Below are 18,100 nucleotides of genomic sequence, written 5' to 3'. Positions count from 1 at the left end.
GACATCACTTTGAGTATTTTGTCTTGAATAATCATGGTTGTTTGGTATATGTCAGCCAACTGTAACCTTTTGGTGTTTGTTTGTTTGTCTGATTGTTTATTTTGCAAACACATTAGGCCATGCATCTCTCCTTTTGCTTCAGACAGACAGTCATGTAAGCTGATTCACTTAAGATAGTGCTTAAAATCACCTATTATTTCCTGCTACCCCCTCCCATCTTTAGGATTTTGATGTCCTCCTTGCCTTGTTCTTCTTACTTCTTTGCAACTCAGGCTCTTTTTGCATTTGCAATAATGGTTTTGTTATTTCCATTTCATTTTGCTACTTTCCTACTCAGGGTAGGATTCTCAATTTTTGTTTTAGGATCAGTCTCAAACTGCTGAATTCTTTTAAGGTTTGCCGGTCAGTGAAATTCCCTACATCTGCTGTTGTTATAAATGGCGGTCATTTTGCATAGGATACCCTAGATTGCAGCTTTTTCTCATTCAGGATATGGTCTATGTCTTGGCACTCTTCCCCGTGCTGCAAAATTTCTGCCTAGATATCAGCTGAAACCCCTCTGGAGGTCCTGTTGTGACTAAGTTGCTTTCCTCGAGGTGCATTTTACATCACTGGGTTGATCATGAAATTTGTTTACTTGAATTCTACAGCTGCTTGTTGGTCTATTGGTATTCCACCTCTTTTGGACCATGTGTACATCCTGAATTCGTATAGATGATACTTTCTTGGCTTTCAGCAAGTTTCATTCTGATTTTTCTACAAATTCCTTTTCAGAATTTATTATTTTATCTCTTGCTTTTCCATTTGGGTATCCTACGAGTCCTATTCTTACCTGCATTTTCTTAACCCAGGATTCAACAGTGATGTTAGCGTTGGTTTGCACTTGCTTTTCTGTGTCTTCTTCTGATGGAGGGATTTCTGTTCCCCTGTCCTCACAGTCATTCACGAGTCCCTCTGCATTATGTAGTCTGCTTAGGATTGAATTTAGCCCAGTTTTTATCTCATCCATTGAGTTATGTGATACTATTGTGTTCTTCTTTTGATTTTCTTTACCTCTTTTCTGGTATTCTGCCTTTTGTGATTCTGAGGCACTGTGGTTCATCAGTGTTTTCCTCACCTCCATTTTCAGAGCTTGCTCTGGTATCGTTTTGCCGTCTAGTTTTTTGAAATCTTATTTTTTGGGCCTTCAATTTCTTTGGAAATGAAAATGGTACTTCCTGTTTCTTTTACTATACTTCTTTGACTCTACAGGTCAGGTACTATCTTGTATCTAATATAGACTTATAGGGCTTGGTTAAGTGCAAACTTTAGACTCTTTGGTGTACGCAATTCCATGGTATTTTTGTGAGGACAATTTTCCCTAGACCTTGATGCCATGCCCTGTTCCTGTGTGTGTTGTCAGGTATATTTCTGAATCCTGGTGTTGCCTTTGTTGTGATGAACAAACCATACAGTTTCATTTATTAGAACCTATTTTTATTACACTAATCTCACAATTCTGAAAGGGCACATGGCACTTCCTCTAGTGGAAATGAAGCTTCTATGGTTTTTCAGCTCTGCATTCTTCTGTAGGTCATTTTGAAGTGTCTCCAATACAGCCAACATAGAGTGCACTTGTACTTTCTATTGCCATGGGAATGTCCCAATGGTACCAGTTCTTCCCAGAGCTTCTCTGTCTACAGAAACACCAGTGGAAGCATATGTATGGATGTCATACTTCAGGGCCTGCTGGGATGTTCCCGCAGACCGAACTATGTGTCCTCGGTGCAGAACCCTGTCAGTGCCATCCAAAACTTAGCATCTGCATTTCGGTGATAATGCTGTAAGAAATGCTTCATCTTCTCATGCTGTGGACTTTGACCACTCTTCCTACTTCTCTCATTCTTGAGTAATGGGTTCACGAAGGCAACCACAGAGCTGTTCTGCATCCTCCGCCTCAAACCTAACTGTAATCCCAATCCAGGTTAAGAATGTAGCAGATCCTAAATCTTTTAATACTGATTTCAAACCCAACGCCCCCTGGAAAACTCAGTCCCCAAGCATGATACCTCTGATTGAGCCCCACACGTGCTCTATTGGCAAAATGTCAAATTGGACCCTGGTCATGCAGATGCAGTGGATGTGGCCATAGGACATATCGGTAATCTCAACCTCACGCGCCAGTGCGTTTGCTGCCTCACTGAGGTCACAGTTCTCTTTGCTCTCATGAAAGTACCCACCAAAACCCACAACGCACTCTAGATCCCTGAGTTCTGCGAGAGCCAACATCCGTAGCCCTACCCCTCTTTTTACGCTGCCTCTGCTAGCTCAGATTTGGCAGCTCGGATCTTGGTCTCAGATTCAATTGTGGGGATATTTTGAGCTGCTTTCTTTGAGTTCTGTCAGTCAAGCATCTGCTGTGCACTCTGCTAACGCTCAGCGCATCACCTTCAATCCCATGCCTGCTGCCCGCTTGAGAGTGTGCTTCCAAGGAAAACAGAGTTTCACCTTTGATGCTCCATTACCAGAGGTCAGATCCTGCACTGGTTTCCATTCTCTACATTGCCTTTTCCTGCTTCCGGTTTTTCTGAGGCCTCATCCTGTCTTTGGAAGTAACAGACCACTCTTAGACAAGTGTCCTGTACCAAGTGCTGGGTGAATGTGTGTTTACAATGTTTTGTGTATGGTAGCTAGTGAGAGCAGTTTGCAATGGTTCTCTTCCTACTGGGCATCGATAAATCAACACTTTCCACATATAATTCACATAAATTGGATATTTGTTTCGCTCCGATTTTTTACAGCCATCATTGGAGTGTTTGTCCGAAGACTCCAGCTTTGAACTTATGTTGACAAGGCAGTTGCGGTCTTTAGGAAAGTTAACAGAATCGATTTACATGTTTTGTGATTTATATGAAAGTGAAGTTAGTTTTTGAAAATTACCAAATCAACCTAGAAGTCAGAATTGACATTTTCTGTAAGATTTTGTCAGCTCTAAGGAAAAAACAGACAGTCTCAATGTAAAATAGCAGTCCAAAAGTTTGAAGGGGACATGCCAACTCTTTTCTCTTGAAGCCTCCAACAACAAAAGGAACAATGAAATACCTATTGGAACCTTGAAATAACCCCCATCCTGGTTTACCCTTGTGCAACTGGTGCCCTTTATTCCCAATGACACATACTAGGCAATGTTGGCATTTCAAGGGGTATCATTCCTCTCTAGGAATATACAAGAAAATCTAAACAGAATATATACATTTAGGCTTGATTCCAAAAGCACCTAGAGGCATTTAACTATGAGAAACCTGCTGCAGCTATGCTAGGCTATTGAGAAAAAGGTTCTCTTCTATCAGTGCTGAGAAGGCTTAATCATCCGATCATGTTGGGGAAAGCAATTTAACACAACCAAGTCTGCACCTCCAAGATATAGTGCACCCGGGGCTTGATGGAAGTGAATGACTGTCCACATAACCTGTGTCTTTAAAGTTTTTGGCGACTTTTACAGTTCAGTTCACTATCTGATTTCTAATATTTTCCTGTACTGTCTTGAAAAACTGAGGCCTAATACATATTCAAGTTCATTGAAAGAATCCCCTCACTTCCCACACTCATTTCACCCCAAAGAATACAAAAACCCAGTATTTCCTGAATCTAGGGGAAGGTCATCATTTCTTTGTGTGAGCTAAGTATTCAATTCCTATCTATATTAGTCGAGATTATTTGACCTTTAATGAGTTCACAGTTTTTCACCGAGTGTGAAGGAGGAGGAAATCTGATTCTAGTAGGGGCTTGCTCTACTCTTACTGGATTCTTTGCAGCTCAGGTTCTGATCCTTTGAAATGGATGCCTGAGTGGAGTGGAGGGAAGAGCATGTGATTGACAGCTAGGCACAAACCTGGGAATAGGCTTACCTGGGCTTGGTGCATTTCGGTATGTATGATTCGTAAATGCCCCTTGGGATGTGTGGATGCACACGATCTCTTACAAGAACATGAGCGCTTTTATCATCTCTGCCATCTCTTCTCTTTTAGACGTCAGGAATCTTGGACCCGTTCTTGAAGCGGAGAATCGAGTAACTTTCTAAAAGGCACCTTGACTCTCCGTATATTTTTGCCAGTATCAGCGAGGTCCAGTAGATCTCATGAATGTCTTTCGAGCCTGGTATGCTCTAGAGATGTCTCCATGCCGATATTCTCCACTGTAGCATAACAACTTTCATCAATGTGTTCGTACATCTCCTCAATCCATGCAGCCAGTTTTTCTGCCAGGTTCTCCTCGTGTCTCCCCTAAAGTCGACGTCAACAGGACTGGGCAAGTCTGAAAATACCTCGGAGCCTCACCAGTAAGCTGATGACAGGCAGATCTTCCACTGTCTGCCCTTTCAGATTCTGGAACCTGACCCATGAACTCAGGTCTCTGGGCAGCAGCAGTATCTCGAACTTACTCAGCTTCCCGAACAAAAGACCGAAGCCAATCTCCACATAGGGCAGCAGACCCAACATCAAACTGATCCACCCACAGAATTCTGCCCAGTTACCTTGGATCCACCAGCCGCAACAAGCCTCGTGGTACACACCTACATTCCACCTGGAATCCAACCGGTAACTGCCATCCCCAGTGGTGGATGCATCAAGTCCGTGTTGGGGGTGATGCTGCATTAGACGAGAGTTCCCTAAGGAAATGTGATTCTATCCACAAGGGTCCCATGGTCCTTTTCTCTTCCCTCTTTCCTTTTGTTCAGATCTGTATACACAGTACAAACGGAGGGAAGAGTGTCCATGTTCAGTTTATGGATTCACACCTATTTAAACTTTCTAACATTTCACAGTACACAGAGACCGACTCAATGAAACTCATGTTTGTGTAATATCCATTCACCAGATTACATATCCGTCTGTTGCTTTCTGCTGAAACACCCACACTCTCAGAACATGGATCCATTTGTTTCATGGGGGCTGAAATTCCTAGAAATGAAACCAATCCCAACGTGCAATTTCCTGTCTCTCTCTTTTGCACTTAGTTCAGTTTTGCAGAGCTACTTGACTTTGTTATAGGCTTATGCCATTTCTTCTCTACGTAGGTTAGAATTAGGCATTCGTTCATTCTGTCAGAAGACTTGTAAGTCTATATCCCGTTCTATGACCCACTCTTATTCAAAACCGTCATTTGGGTTGGCTCACGATATGCACTTCTGGATCATTATCTATGAATAGTAATGCACGCGTCTGTTGTCTGAATACAAGTGTGTTGTGTACATGCTAACAGCGATAATATGTCGATGCGTGCTGAATGATCCTTGACATCACTTTGAGTATTTTGTCTTGAATAATCATGGTTGTTTGGTATATGTCAGCCAACTGTAACCTTTTGGTGTTTGTTTGTTTGTCTGATTGTTTATTTTGCAAACACATTAGGCCATGCATCTCTCCTTTTGCTTCAGACAGACAGTCATGTAAGCTGATTCACTTAAGATAGTGCTTAAAATCACCTATTATTTCCTGCTACCCCCTCCCATCTTTAGGATTTTGATGTCCTCCTTGCCTTGTTCTTCTTACTTCTTTGCAACTCAGGCTCTTTTTGCATTTGCAATAATGGTTTTGTTATTTCCATTTCATTTTGCTACTTTCCTACTCAGGGTAGGATTCTCAATTTTTGTTTTAGGATCAGTCTCAAACTGCTGAATTCTTTTAAGGTTTGCCGGTCAGTGAAATTCCCTACATCTGCTGTTGTTATAAATGGCGGTCATTTTGCATAGGATACCCTAGATTGCAGCTTTTTCTCATTCAGGATATGGTCTATGTCTTGGCACTCTTCCCCGTGCTGCAAAATTTCTGCCTAGATATCAGCTGAAACCCCTCTGGAGGTCCTGTTGTGACTAAGTTGCTTTCCTCGAGGTGCATTTTACATCACTGGGTTGATCATGAAATTTGTTTACTTGAATTCTACAGCTGCTTGTTGGTCTATTGGTATTCCACCTCTTTTGGACCATGTGTACATCCTGAATTCGTATAGATGATACTTTCTTGGCTTTCAGCAAGTTTCATTCTGATTTTTCTACAAATTCCTTTTCAGAATTTATTATTTTATCTCTTGCTTTTCCATTTGGGTATCCTACGAGTCCTATTCTTACCTGCATTTTCTTAACCCAGGATTCAACAGTGATGTTAGCGTTGGTTTGCACTTGCTTTTCTGTGTCTTCTTCTGATGGAGGGATTTCTGTTCCCCTGTCCTCACAGTCATTCACGAGTCCCTCTGCATTATGTAGTCTGCTTAGGATTGAATTTAGCCCAGTTTTTATCTCATCCATTGAGTTATGTGATACTATTGTGTTCTTCTTTTGATTTTCTTTACCTCTTTTCTGGTATTCTGCCTTTTGTGATTCTGAGGCACTGTGGTTCATCAGTGTTTTCCTCACCTCCATTTTCAGAGCTTGCTCTGGTATCGTTTTGCCGTCTAGTTTTTTGAAATCTTATTTTTTGGGCCTTCAATTTCTTTGGAAATGAAAATGGTACTTCCTGTTTCTTTTACTATACTTCTTTGACTCTACAGGTCAGGTACTATCTTGTATCTAATATAGACTTATAGGGCTTGGTTAAGTGCAAACTTTAGACTCTTTGGTGTACGCAATTCCATGGTATTTTTGTGAGGACAATTTTCCCTAGACCTTGATGCCATGCCCTGTTCCTGTGTGTGTTGTCAGGTATATTTCTGAATCCTGGTGTTGCCTTTGTTGTGATGAACAAACCATACAGTTTCATTTATTAGAACCTATTTTTATTACACTAATCTCACAATTCTGAAAGGGCACATGGCACTTCCTCTAGTGGAAATGAAGCTTCTATGGTTTTTCAGCTCTGCATTCTTCTGTAGGTCATTTTGAAGTGTCTCCAATACAGCCAACATAGAGTGCACTTGTACTTTCTATTGCCATGGGAATGTCCCAATGGTACCAGTTCTTCCCAGAGCTTCTCTGTCTACAGAAACACCAGTGGAAGCATATGTATGGATGTCATACTTCAGGGCCTGCTGGGATGTTCCCGCAGACCGAACTATGTGTCCTCGGTGCAGAACCCTGTCAGTGCCATCCAAAACTTAGCATCTGCATTTCGGTGATAATGCTGTAAGAAATGCTTCATCTTCTCATGCTGTGGACTTTGACCACTCTTCCTACTTCTCTCATTCTTGAGTAATGGGTTCACGAAGGCAACCACAGAGCTGTTCTGCATCCTCCGCCTCAAACCTAACTGTAATCCCAATCCAGGTTAAGAATGTAGCAGATCCTAAATCTTTTAATACTGATTTCAAACCCAACGCCCCCTGGAAAACTCAGTCCCCAAGCATGATACCTCTGATTGAGCCCCACACGTGCTCTATTGGCAAAATGTCAAATTGGACCCTGGTCATGCAGATGCAGTGGATGTGGCCATAGGACATATCGGTAATCTCAACCTCACGCGCCAGTGCGTTTGCTGCCTCACTGAGGTCACAGTTCTCTTTGCTCTCATGAAAGTACCCACCAAAACCCACAACGCACTCTAGATCCCTGAGTTCTGCGAGAGCCAACATCCGTAGCCCTACCCCTCTTTTTACGCTGCCTCTGCTAGCTCAGATTTGGCAGCTCGGATCTTGGTCTCAGATTCAATTGTGGGGATATTTTGAGCTGCTTTCTTTGAGTTCTGTCAGTCAAGCATCTGCTGTGCACTCTGCTAACGCTCAGCGCATCACCTTCAATCCCATGCCTGCTGCCCGCTTGAGAGTGTGCTTCCAAGGAAAACAGAGTTTCACCTTTGATGCTCCATTACCAGAGGTCAGATCCTGCACTGGTTTCCATTCTCTACATTGCCTTTTCCTGCTTCCGGTTTTTCTGAGGCCTCATCCTGTCTTTGGAAGTAACAGACCACTCTTAGACAAGTGTCCTGTACCAAGTGCTGGGTGAATGTGTGTTTACAATGTTTTGTGTATGGTAGCTAGTGAGAGCAGTTTGCAATGGTTCTCTTCCTACTGGGCATCGATAAATCAACACTTTCCACATATAATTCATATAAATTGGATATTTGTTTCGCTCCGATTTTTTACAGCCATCATTGGAGTGTTTGTCCGAAGACTCCAGCTTTGAACTTATGTTGACAAGGCAGTTGCGGTCTTTAGGAAAGTTAACAGAATCGATTTACATGTTTTGTGATTTATATGAAAGTGAAGTTAGTTTTTGAAAATTACCAAATCAACCTAGAAGTCAGAATTGACATTTTCTGTAAGATTTTGTCAGCTCTAAGGAAAAAACAGACAGTCTCAATGTAAAATAGCAGTCCAAAAGTTTGAAGGGGACATGCCAACTCTTTTCTCTTGAAGCCTCCAACAACAAAAGGAACAATGAAATACCTATTGGAACCTTGAAATAACCCCCATCCTGGTTTACCCTTGTGCAACTGGTGCCCTTTATTCCCAATGACACATACTAGGCAATGTTGGCATTTCAAGGGGTATCATTCCTCTCTAGGAATATACAAGAAAATCTAAACAGAATATATACATTTAGGCTTGATTCCAAAAGCACCTAGAGGCATTTAACTATGAGAAACCTGCTGCAGCTATGCTAGGCTATTGAGAAAAAGGTTCTCTTCTATCAGTGCTGAGAAGGCTTAATCATCCGATCATGTTGGGGAAAGCAATTTAACACAACCAAGTCTGCACCTCCAAGATATAGTGCACCCGGGGCTTGATGGAAGTGAATGACTGTCCACATAACCTGTGTCTTTAAAGTTTTTGGCGACTTTTACAGTTCAGTTCACTATCTGATTTCTAATATTTTCCTGTACTGTCTTGAAAAACTGAGGCCTAATACATATTCAAGTTCATTGAAAGAATCCCCTCACTTCCCACACTCATTTCACCCCAAAGAATACAAAAACCCAGTATTTCCTGAATCTAGGGGAAGGTCATCATTTCTTTGTGTGAGCTAAGTATTCAATTCCTATCTATATTAGTCGAGATTATTTGACCTTTAATGAGTTCACAGTTTTTCACCGAGTGTGAAGGAGGAGGAAATCTGATTCTAGTAGGGGCTTGCTCTACTCTTACTGGATTCTTTGCAGCTCAGGTTCTGATCCTTTGAAATGGATGCCTGAGTGGAGTGGAGGGAAGAGCATGTGATTGACAGCTAGGCACAAACCTGGGAATAGGCTTACCTGGGCTTGGTGCATTTCGGTATGTATGATTCGTAAATGCCCCTTGGGATGTGTGGATGCACACGATCTCTTACAAGAACATGAGCGCTTTTATCATCTCTGCCATCTCTTCTCTTTTAGACGTCAGGAATCTTGGACCCGTTCTTGAAGCGGAGAATCGAGTAACTTTCTAAAAGGCACCTTGACTCTCCGTATATTTTTGCCAGTATCAGCGAGGTCCAGTAGATCTCATGAATGTCTTTCGAGCCTGGTATGCTCTAGAGATGTCTCCATGCCGATATTCTCCACTGTAGCATAACAACTTTCATCAATGTGTTCGTACATCTCCTCAATCCATGCAGCCAGTTTTTCTGCCAGGTTCTCCTCGTGTCTCCCCTAAAGTCGACGTCAACAGGACTGGGCAAGTCTGAAAATACCTCGGAGCCTCACCAGTAAGCTGATGACAGGCAGATCTTCCACTGTCTGCCCTTTCAGATTCTGGAACCTGACCCATGAACTCAGGTCTCTGGGCAGCAGCAGTATCTCGAACTTACTCAGCTTCCCGAACAAAAGACCGAAGCCAATCTCCACATAGGGCAGCAGACCCAACATCAAACTGATCCACCCACAGAATTCTGCCCAGTTACCTTGGATCCACCAGCCGCAACAAGCCTCGTGGTACACACCTACATTCCACCTGGAATCCAACCGGTAACTGCCATCCCCAGTGGTGGATGCATCAAGTCCGTGTTGGGGGTGATGCTGCATTAGACGAGAGTTCCCTAAGGAAATGTGATTCTATCCACAAGGGTCCCATGGTCCTTTTCTCTTCCCTCTTTCCTTTTGTTCAGATCTGTATACACAGTACAAACGGAGGGAAGAGTGTCCATGTTCAGTTTATGGATTCACACCTATTTAAACTTTCTAACATTTCACAGTACACAGAGACCGACTCAATGAAACTCATGTTTGTGTAATATCCATTCACCAGATTACATATCCGTCTGTTGCTTTCTGCTGAAACACCCACACTCTCAGAACATGGATCCATTTGTTTCATGGGGGCTGAAATTCCTAGAAATGAAACCAATCCCAACGTGCAATTTCCTGTCTCTCTCTTTTGCACTTAGTTCAGTTTTGCAGAGCTACTTGACTTTGTTATAGGCTTATGCCATTTCTTCTCTACGTAGGTTAGAATTAGGCATTCGTTCATTCTGTCGGAAGACTTGTAAGTCTATATCCCGTTCTATGACCCACTCTTATTCAAAACCGTCATTTGGGTTGGCTCACGATATGCACTTCTGGATCATTATCTATGAATAGTAATGCACGCGTCTGTTGTCTGAATACAAGTGTGTTGTGTACATGCTAACAGCGATAATATGTCGATGCGTGCTGAATGATCCTTGACATCACTTTGAGTATTTTGTCTTGAATAATCATGGTTGTTTGGTATATGTCAGCCAACTGTAACCTTTTGGTGTTTGTTTGTTTGTCTGATTGTTTATTTTGCAAACACATTAGGCCATGCATCTCTCCTTTTGCTTCAGACAGACAGTCATGTAAGCTGATTCACTTAAGATAGTGCTTAAAATCACCTATTATTTCCTGCTACCCCCTCCCATCTTTAGGATTTTGATGTCCTCCTTGCCTTGTTCTTCTTACTTCTTTGCAACTCAGGCTCTTTTTGCATTTGCAATAATGGTTTTGTTATTTCCATTTCATTTTGCTACTTTCCTACTCAGGGTAGGATTCTCAATTTTTGTTTTAGGATCAGTCTCAAACTGCTGAATTCTTTTAAGGTTTGCCGGTCAGTGAAATTCCCTACATCTGCTGTTGTTATAAATGGCGGTCATTTTGCATAGGATACCCTAGATTGCAGCTTTTTCTCATTCAGGATATGGTCTATGTCTTGGCACTCTTCCCCGTGCTGCAAAATTTCTGCCTAGATATCAGCTGAAACCCCTCTGGAGGTCCTGTTGTGACTAAGTTGCTTTCCTCGAGGTGCATTTTACATCACTGGGTTGATCATGAAATTTGTTTACTTGAATTCTACAGCTGCTTGTTGGTCTATTGGTATTCCACCTCTTTTGGACCATGTGTACATCCTGAATTCGTATAGATGATACTTTCTTGGCTTTCAGCAAGTTTCATTCTGATTTTTCTACAAATTCCTTTTCAGAATTTATTATTTTATCTCTTGCTTTTCCATTTGGGTATCCTACGAGTCCTATTCTTACCTGCATTTTCTTAACCCAGGATTCAACAGTGATGTTAGCGTTGGTTTGCACTTGCTTTTCTGTGTCTTCTTCTGATGGAGGGATTTCTGTTCCCCTGTCCTCACAGTCATTCACGAGTCCCTCTGCATTATGTAGTCTGCTTAGGATTGAATTTAGCCCAGTTTTTATCTCATCCATTGAGTTATGTGATACTATTGTGTTCTTCTTTTGATTTTCTTTACCTCTTTTCTGGTATTCTGCCTTTTGTGATTCTGAGGCACTGTGGTTCATCAGTGTTTTCCTCACCTCCATTTTCAGAGCTTGCTCTGGTATCGTTTTGCCGTCTAGTTTTTTGAAATCTTATTTTTTGGGCCTTCAATTTCTTTGGAAATGAAAATGGTACTTCCTGTTTCTTTTACTATACTTCTTTGACTCTACAGGTCAGGTACTATCTTGTATCTAATATAGACTTATAGGGCTTGGTTAAGTGCAAACTTTAGACTCTTTGGTGTACGCAATTCCATGGTATTTTTGTGAGGACAATTTTCCCTAGACCTTGATGCCATGCCCTGTTCCTGTGTGTGTTGTCAGGTATATTTCTGAATCCTGGTGTTGCCTTTGTTGTGATGAACAAACCATACAGTTTCATTTATTAGAACCTATTTTTATTACACTAATCTCACAATTCTGAAAGGGCACATGGCACTTCCTCTAGTGGAAATGAAGCTTCTATGGTTTTTCAGCTCTGCATTCTTCTGTAGGTCATTTTGAAGTGTCTCCAATACAGCCAACATAGAGTGCACTTGTACTTTCTATTGCCATGGGAATGTCCCAATGGTACCAGTTCTTCCCAGAGCTTCTCTGTCTACAGAAACACCAGTGGAAGCATATGTATGGATGTCATACTTCAGGGCCTGCTGGGATGTTCCCGCAGACCGAACTATGTGTCCTCGGTGCAGAACCCTGTCAGTGCCATCCAAAACTTAGCATCTGCATTTCGGTGATAATGCTGTAAGAAATGCTTCATCTTCTCATGCTGTGGACTTTGACCACTCTTCCTACTTCTCTCATTCTTGAGTAATGGGTTCACGAAGGCAACCACAGAGCTGTTCTGCATCCTCCGCCTCAAACCTAACTGTAATCCCAATCCAGGTTAAGAATGTAGCAGATCCTAAATCTTTTAATACTGATTTCAAACCCAACGCCCCCTGGAAAACTCAGTCCCCAAGCATGATACCTCTGATTGAGCCCCACACGTGCTCTATTGGCAAAATGTCAAATTGGACCCTGGTCATGCAGATGCAGTGGATGTGGCCATAGGACATATCGGTAATCTCAACCTCACGCGCCAGTGCGTTTGCTGCCTCACTGAGGTCACAGTTCTCTTTGCTCTCATGAAAGTACCCACCAAAACCCACAACGCACTCTAGATCCCTGAGTTCTGCGAGAGCCAACATCCGTAGCCCTACCCCTCTTTTTACGCTGCCTCTGCTAGCTCAGATTTGGCAGCTCGGATCTTGGTCTCAGATTCAATTGTGGGGATATTTTGAGCTGCTTTCTTTGAGTTCTGTCAGTCAAGCATCTGCTGTGCACTCTGCTAACGCTCAGCGCATCACCTTCAATCCCATGCCTGCTGCCCGCTTGAGAGTGTGCTTCCAAGGAAAACAGAGTTTCACCTTTGATGCTCCATTACCAGAGGTCAGATCCTGCACTGGTTTCCATTCTCTACATTGCCTTTTCCTGCTTCCGGTTTTTCTGAGGCCTCATCCTGTCTTTGGAAGTAACAGACCACTCTTAGACAAGTGTCCTGTACCAAGTGCTGGGTGAATGTGTGTTTACAATGTTTTGTGTATGGTAGCTAGTGAGAGCAGTTTGCACTGGTTCTCTTCCTACTGGGCATCGATAAATCAATACTTTCCACATATAATTCACATAAATTGGATATTTGTTTCGCTCCGTTTTTTTACAGCCATCATTGGAGTGTTTGTCCGAAGACTCCAGCTTTGAACTTATGTTGACAAGGCAGTTGCGGTCTTTAGGAAAGTTAACAGAATCGATTTACATGTTTTGTGATTTATATGAAAGTGAAGTTAGTTTTTGAAAATTACCAAATCAACCTAGAAGCCAGACTTGACATTTTGTGTAAGATTTTGTCAGCTCTAAGGAAAAAACAGGCAGTCTCAATGTAAAATAGCAGTCCAAAATTTGAAGGGGACATGCCAACTCTTTTCTCTTGAAGCCTCCAACAACAAAAGGAACAATGAAATACCTATTGGAACCTTGAAATAACCCCCATCCTGGTTTACCCTTGTGCAACTGGTGCCCTTTATTCCCAATGACACATACTAGGCAATGTTGTCATTTCAAGGGGTAACATTCCTCTCTAGGAATATACAAGAAAATCTAAACAGAATATATATATTTAGGCTTGATTCCAAAAGCACCTAGAGGCATTTAACTATGAGAAACCTGTTGCAGCTATGATAGGCTATTGAGAAAAAGGTTCTCTTCTATCAGTGCTGAGAAGGCTTAATCATCCGATCATGTTGGGGAAAGCAATTTAACACAACCAAGTCTGCACCTCCAAGATATAGTGCACCCGGGGCTTGATGGAAGTGAATGACTGTCCACATAACCTGTGTCTTTAAAGTGTTTGGCGAATTTTACAGTTCAGTTCACTATCTGATTTCTAATATTTTACTGTACTGTCTTGAAAAACTGAGGCCTAATACATATTCAAGTTCATTCAAAGATTCCCCTCACTTCCCACACTCCTTTCACCCCAAAGAATACAAAAACCCAGTATTTCCTGAATCTAGGGGAAGGTCATCATTTCTTTGTGTGAGCTAAGTATTCAATTCCTATCTATATTAGTCGAGATTATTTGACCTTTAATGAGTTCACAGTTGTTCACCGAGTGTGAAGGAGGAGGAACTCTGAATCTAGTAGTGGCTTGCTCTCCTCCTATTGGATTCTTTGCAGCTCAGGTTCTGATCCTTTGAAATGGATGCCTGAGTGGAGTGGAGGAAAGAGCATGTGATTGACAGCTAGGCACAAACCTGGGAATAGGCTTACCTGGGCTTGGTGCATTTCGGTATGTATGATTCGTAAATGCCCCTTGGGATGTGTGGATGCTCACGATCTCTTACAAGAACATGAGCGCTTTTATCATCTCTGCCATCTCTTCTCTTTTAGACGTCAGGAATCTTGGACCCGTTCTTGAAGCGGAGAATCGAGTAACTTTCTAAAAGGCACCTTGACTCTCCGTATATTTTTGCCAGTATCAGCGAGGTCCAGTAGGTCTCATGAATGTCTTTCGAGCCTGGTATGCTCTAGAGATGTCTCCATGTCGATATTCTCCACTGTAGCATAACAATTTTCATCAATGTGTTCGTACATCTCCTCAATCCATGCAGCCAGTTTTTCTGTCAGTTTCTCCTCGTGTCTCCCCTAAAGTCGACGTCAACAGGACTGGGCAAGTCTGAAAATACCTCGGAGCCTCACCAGTAAGCTGATGACAGGCAGATCTTCCACTCTCTGCCCTTTCAGATTCTGGAACCTGACCCATGAACTCAGGTCTCTGGGCAGCAGCAGTATCTCGAACTTACTCAGCTTCCCGAACAAAAGAACGAAGCCAATCTCCACATAGGGCAGCAGACCCACCATCAAACTGATCCACCCACAGAATTCTGCCCAGTTACCTTGGATCCACCAGCCGCAACAAGCCTCGAGGTACACACCTGTATTCCACCTTTAATCCAACCGGTAACTGCCATCCCCAGTGGTTGATGCATCAAGTCCGTGTTGGGGGTGATGCTGCATTAGACGAGAGTTTCCTAAGGAAATATTTTTATATCCACAAGGGTCCCCTGGTCCTTTTCTCTTCCCTCTTTCCTTTTGTTCAGATCTGTATACACAGTACAAACGGAGGGAAGAGTGTCCATGTTCAGTTTATGGATTCACACCTATTTAAACTTTCTAACAATTCACAGTACACTGAGACCCACTCAAGGAATCTCATGTTTGTGTAATATCCATTCACCAGATTACATATCCGTCTGTTGCTTTCTGCTGAAACACCCACACTCTCAGAACATGGATCCATTTGTTTCATGGGGGCTGAAATTCCTAGAAATGAAACCAATCCCAACGTGCAATTTCCTGTCTCTCTCTTTTGCACTTAGTTCAGTTTTGCAGAGCTACTTGACTTTGTAATAGGTTTATGCCATTTCTTCTCTACGTAGGGTAGAATTAGGCATTCGTTCATTCTGTCGGAAGACTTGTAATTCTATATCCCGTTCTATGACCCACTCTTATACAAAACCGTCATTTGGGTTGGCTCACGATATGCACTTCTGGATCAGTATCTATGAATAGTAATGCACGCGTCTGTTGTCTGAATACAAGTTTGTTGAGTACATGCTAACAGCGATAATAGGTCGATGCGTGCTGAATGATCCTTGACATCACTTTGAGTATTTTGTCTTGAATAATCATGGTTGTTTGGTATATGTCAGCCAACTGTAACCTTTTGGTGTTTGTTTGTTTGTCTGATTGTTTATTTTGCAAACACATTAGGCCATGCATCTCTCCTTTTGCTTCAGACAGACAGTCATGTAAGCTGATTCACTTAAGATAGTGCTTAAAATCACCTATGATTTCCTGCTACCCCCTCCCATCTTCAGGATTTTGATGTCCTCCTTGCCTTCTTCTTCTTACTTCTTTGCAACTCAGGCTCTTCTTGCATTTGCAATAATGGTTTTGTTATTTCCATTTCATCTTGCTACTTTCCTACTCAGGGTAGGATTCTCAATTTTTGTTTTAGGATCATTCTCAAACTGCTGAATTCTTTTAAGGTTTGCCGGTCAGTGAAATTCCCTACCTCTGTTGTTGTTATAAATGGCGGTCATTTTGCATAGGCTACCCTAGATTGCAGCTTTTTCTCATTCAGGGTATGGTCTATGTCTTGGCACTCTTCCCCGTGCTGCAAAATTTCAGCCGAGATATCAGCTGAAACCCCTCTGGAGGTTCTGTTGTGACTAAGTTGCTTTCCTCGAGGTGCATTTTACATCACTGGGTTGATCATGAAATTTGTTTACTTGAATTCTACAGCTGCTTGTTGGTCTATTGGTATTCCACCTCTTTTGGACGCTGTGTACTTCCTGAATTCGTATAGATGATACTTTCTTGGCTTTCAGCAAGTTTCATTCTGATTTTTCTACAAATTCCTTTTCAGAATTTATTATTTTATCTCTTGCTTTTCCATTTGGGTATCCTACGAGTCCTATTCTTACCTGCATTTTCTTAACCCAGGATTCAACAGTGATGTTAGCGTTGGTTTGCACTTGCTTTTCTGTGTCTTCTAATGATGGAGGGATTTCTGTTCCCCTGTCCTCACAGTCATTCACGAGTCCCTCTGCATTATGTAGTCTGCTTAGGATTGAATTTAGCCCAGTTTTTATCTCATCCATTGAGTTATGTGATACTATTGTGTTCTTCTTTAGATTTTCTTTTCCCCTTTTCTGGTATTCTGCCTTTTGTGATTCTGAGGCACTGTGGTTCATCAGTGTTTTCCTCACTTCCATTTTCAGAGCTTGCTCTGGTATCGTTTTGCCGTCTAGTTGTTTGAAAGCTTATTTTTTGGGCCTTCAATCTCTTTGGAAATGAAAATGGTACTTCCTGTTTCTTTTACTATACTTCTTTGACTCTACAGGTCAGGTACTATCTTGTATCTAATATAGACTTATAGGGCTTGGTTAAGTGCAAACTTTAGACAATTTGGTGTACGCAATTCCATGGTATTTCTGTGAGGACAATTTTCCCTAGACCTTGATGCCATGCCCTGTTCCTGTGTGTGTTGTCTGGTATATCTCTGAATCCTGGTGTTGCCTTTGTTGTGATGAACAAACCATACAGTTTCAGTTAGTAGAACCTATTTTTATTACACTAATCTCACAATTCTGAAAGGGCACAGGGCACTTCCTCTAGTGGAAATGAAGCTTCTATAGGTTTTCAGCTCTGCATTCTTCTGTAGGTCATTTTGAAGTGTCTCCAATACAGCCAACATAGAGTGCACTTGTACATTCTATTGCCATGGGAATGTCCCAATGTTACCAGTTCTTCCCAGAGCTTCTCTGTCTTCAGAAACACCATTGGAAGCATATGTATGGATGTCATACTTCAGGGCCTGCTGGGATGATCCCGCAGACCGACCTATGTGTCCTCGGTGCAGTACCCTGTCAGTGCCATCCAAAATGTAGCATCTGCATTTGGGTGATAATGCTGTAAGAAATGCTTCATCTTCTCATGCTGTGGACTTTGACCACTCTTCCTACTTCTCTCATTCTTGAGTAATGGTTTCACGAAGGCAACCACAGAGCTGTTCTGCATCCTCTGCCTCAAACCAGACTGTAATCCCAATCTAGGTTATGAATGTAGAAGATCCTAAAATTTTTAATACTGATTTCAAATCCAACGCCCCCAGGAAACCTCAGTCCAGATGCATGATACCTCTGATTGAGCCCCACACGTGCTCTATTGGCAAAATGTCAAATTGGACCCTGGTCCTGCAGATGCAGTGGATGTGGCCATAGGACATATCGATAAACTCAACCTCACGCGCCAGTACGTTTGCTGCCTCACTGAGGTCACAGTTCTCTTTGCTCTCTTGAAAGTACCCACCAAAACCCACAACGCACTCTAGATCCCTGAGTTCTGCGAGAGCCATCATCCGTAGCCCTA

This window comes from Camelus bactrianus, unplaced genomic scaffold, assembly GCF_048773025.1.
Source record: "Camelus bactrianus isolate YW-2024 breed Bactrian camel unplaced genomic scaffold, ASM4877302v1 HiC_scaffold_34, whole genome shotgun sequence".
Lineage (NCBI taxonomy): Eukaryota > Metazoa > Chordata > Mammalia > Artiodactyla > Camelidae > Camelus > Camelus bactrianus.
This window is presented reverse-complemented; position numbering follows the sequence as displayed.